Genomic DNA, 4209 nt, shown 5'->3' with positions numbered 1-4209 from the left:
TGCACTGACTCGATCCTTCCCCTGCATTCCAGACAGGGTGCAGTGTGCAGGGCTGCAGCAGGGTTACATTGCACTGACTCGATCCTTCCCCTGCATTCCAGACAGAGGGTGCAGTGTGCAGGGCTGCAGCAGGGTTACATTGCACTAATTCGATCCTTCCCCTGCATTCCAGACAGGGTGCAGTGTGCAGGGCTGCAGCAGGGTTACATTGCACTGACTCGATCCTTCCCCTGCATTCCAGACAGAGGGTGCAGTGTGCAGGGCTGCAGCAGGGTTACATTGCACTGACTCGATCCTTCCCCTGCATTCCAGACAAGGTGCAGGGCTGCAGCAGGGTTACATTGCACTGACTCGATCCTTCCCCTGCATTCCAGACAGAGGGTGCAGTGTGCAGGGCTGCAGCAGGGTTACATTGCACTGACTCGATCCTTCCCCTGCATTCCAGACAGGGTGCAGGGCTGCAGCAGGGTTACATTGCACTGACTCAATCCTTCCCCTGCATTCCAGACAGAGGGTGCAGTGTGCAGGGCTGCAGCAGGGTTACATTGCCCTGACTCGATCCTTCCCTGCATTCCAGACAGAGGGTGCAGTGTGCAGGGCTGCAGCAGGGTTACGTTGCCCTGGCTTTGTTAATATCCCCACTGGATACAGCTCATTGTGTAACATCAGTGATTCGGAGAGATGTGTGAAGTTTGTGTTCATAGTTAAAGGATCATATTAATTGTTTTGTTCATCACCCCCCGGCCTGACTGTGTGATGCTGTTCTCAGTCATTCCGAGTGGCTCTGTTGCTCCAACACTGAATTATTAAAAATGTTCTCAGAACTTCCCTTGACCTGGCTAGGAGAATCCTAAGTGCCGGGCACCGAGCACTGTGCCGCTTGATTCATTCCATTACATTACAATTTTCAACTGTGCCAGCCCCACCTACTCCACTCAGAGACTCAGACTCACTGCCCCACAGTACTGATTATCCTGAGCCACTGAGCTGTAATCTTCATCAACTAATCTGTGAAAAAGGGGATCACCAGTCCTTCAGAGAGACAAGCCGGGCTGGATCTGTAGACATCACTTCATTTATTTAGTTATTTGTTTATTTATTTATGTTTAATAAACCATGTAGTTTCTCTCGGACCATCAAAGAACCAAATTCTTTTAAATGTATTTGTTTTTTGCAATGGTACTTCACCATTCATTCAATCAGAAATTCTCAAAACTAAAGGATCAATCTGATCAGTCTGGAGAGCATTTTATAGCGTCAGGCAAACCCTGGATTGTATCAGTGACCTGTGGCTGTCCTGGGATTACACTGAGATAAATACTGGCATTTCAGGGTTTGCTGCATATTACAGTATAAAAACATTACAGGTGGCTCTACCACATCAATATCAGGGTCTGCTGTATATTATTCCAGGTGGCTGTTTTGCATTAGTATCAGGGTCTGCTGTATATTATTCCAGATGGCTATATCAGATGGGATCCACTATACATGATGTTGCTTTAGGTTATGCAGAGCGGCCAGCATTTCTCATGATCAGCTGACAGAGAGGCCAGTGCAGTGGCATTGCAGAGCGACCAGCGTTTCTCATGATCAGCTGACAGAGAGGCCAGTGCAGTGGCATTGCAGAGCGGGCAGCGTTTCTCATGATCAGCTGACAGAGAGGCCAGTGCAGTGGCATTGCAGAGCGGGCAGCGTTTCTCATGATCAGCTGACAGAGAGGCCAGTGCAGTGGCATTGCAGAGCGGGCAGCGTTTCTCATGATCAGCTGACAGAGAGGCCAGTGCAGTGGCATTGCAGAGCGGCCAGCGTTTCTCATGATCAGCTGACAGAGAGGCCAGTGCAGTGGCATTGCAGAGCGGCCAGCGTTTCTCATGATCAGCTGACAGAGAGGCCAGTGCAGTGGCATTGCAGAGCGGGCAGCGTTTCTCATGATCAGCTGACAGAGAGGCCAGTGCAGTGGCATTGCAGAGCGGGCAGCGTTTCTCATGATCAGCTGACAGAGAGGCCAGTGCAGTGGCATTGCAGAGCGGGCAGCGTTTCTCATGATCAGCTGACAGAGAGGCCAGTGCAGTGGCATTGCAGAGCGGGCAGCGTTTCTCATGATCAGCTGACAGAGAGGCCAGTGCAGTGGCATTGCAGAGCGGGCAGCGTTTCTCATGATCAGCTGACAGAGAGGCCAGTGCAGTGGCATTGCAGAGCGGGCAGCGTTTCTCATGATCAGCTGACAGAGAGGCCAGTGCAGTGGCATTGCAGAGCGGGCAGCGTTTCTCATGATCAGCTGACAGAGAGGCCAGTGCAGTGGCATTGCAGAGCGGGCAGCGTTTCTCATGATCAGCTGACAGAGAGGCCAGTGCAGTGGCATTGCAGAGCGGCCAGCGTTTCTCATGATCAGCTGACAGAGAGGCCAGTGCAGTGGCATTGCAGAGCGGGCAGCGTTTCTCATGATCAGCTGACAGAGAGGCCAGTGCAGTGGCATTGCAGAGCGGGCAGCGTTTCTCATGATCAGCTGACAGAGAGGCCAGTGCAGTGGCATTGCAGAGCGGGCAGCGTTTCTCATGATCAGCTGACAGAGAGGCCAGTGCAGTGACATTGCAGAGCGGCCAGCATTTCTCATGATCAGCTGACAGAGAGGCCAGTGAAGTGGCATTGCAGAGCGGGCAGCGTTTCTCATGATCAGCTGACAGAGAGGCCAGTGCAGTGGCATTGCAGAGCGGGCAGCGTTTCTCATGATCAGCTGACAGAGAGGCCAGTGCAGTGGCATTGCAGAGCGGGCAGCGTTTCTCATGATCAGCTGACAGAGAGGCCAGTGCAGTGGCATTGCAGAGCGGGCAGCGTTTCTCATGATCAGCTGACAGAGAGGCCAGTGCAGTGGCATTGCAGAGCGGGCAGCGTTTCTCATGATCAGCTGACAGAGAGGCCAGTGCAGTGGCATTGCAGAGCGGGCAGCGTTTCTCATGATCAGCTGACAGAGAGGCCAGTGCAGTGGCATTGCAGAGCGGGCAGCGTTTCTCATGATCAGCTGACAGAGAGGCCAGTGCAGTGGCATTGCAGAGCGGGCAGCGTTTCTCATGATCAGCTGACAGAGAGGCCAGTGAAGTGGCATTGCAGAGCGGCCAGCGTTTCTCATGATCAGCTGACAGAGAGGCCAGTGCAGTGGCATTGCAGAGCGGCCAGCGTTTCTCATGATCAGCTGACAGAGAGGCCAGTGAAGTGGCATTGCAGAGCGGGCAGCGTTTCTCATGATCAGCTGACAGAGAGGCCAGTGCAGTGGCATTGCAGAGCGGGCAGCGTTTCTCATGATCAGCTGACAGAGAGGCCAGTGCAGTGGCATTGCAGAGCGGGCAGCGTTTCTCATGATCAGCTGACAGAGAGGCAGTGCAGTGGCATTGCAGAGCGGGCAGCGTTTCTCATGATCAGCTGACAGAGAGGCCAGTGCAGTGGCATTGCAGAGCGGGCAGCGTTTCTCATGATCAGCTGACAGAGAGGCCAGTGCAGTGGCATTGCAGAGCGGGCAGCGTTTCTCATGATCAGCTGACAGAGAGGCCAGTGCAGTGGCATTGCAGAGCGGGCAGCGTTTCTCATTATCAGCTGACAGAGAGGCCAGTGCAGTGGCATTGCAGAGCGGGCAGCGTTTCTCATGATCAGCTGACAGAGAGGCCAGTGCAGTGGCATTGCAGAGCGGGCAGCGTTTCTCATGATCAGCTGACAGAGAGGCCAGTGCAGTGGCATTGCAGAGCGGGCAGCGTTTCTCATGATCAGCTGACAGAGAGGCCAGTGCAGTGGCATTGCAGAGCGGGCAGCGTTTCTCATTATCAGCTGACAGAGGAAGCAATATCTGAAAGAGGAAGCCGGCTCACCAGTTGTCTATTTATATCAGCGGCACGTTGATGAGTAACATTAGCAAAGTGAGAAACTCCTCCAGACACATGGTTGCAGGGGAACGAATGCAGCACACTTTCCAGAGCTATACGTCTTGTCCACTCATAGTGATTGTGGCCAGCACAATAATCCCTGATCTGCTGGGCACTTCTATTGGGAAGGATTTAGGTCTGAAATGTAGTTTTGAAAGGAATGCACGTTATAGCAAACTTATTTTAAAACTTCTGGTACAAATGAGAATAAGGCATGAACATTCTCTTTAATCGAGAGCAGTACCAGATAACATATTTTACAATTAAAATACATGTTTGCAATAATATGTGTTTTCAA

The sequence above is a fragment of the Polyodon spathula genome, chromosome 51 (assembly GCF_017654505.1).
Source record: "Polyodon spathula isolate WHYD16114869_AA chromosome 51, ASM1765450v1, whole genome shotgun sequence".
NCBI lineage: Eukaryota > Metazoa > Chordata > Actinopteri > Acipenseriformes > Polyodontidae > Polyodon > Polyodon spathula.
Note: the sequence above shows the minus strand (reverse complement) of the source record.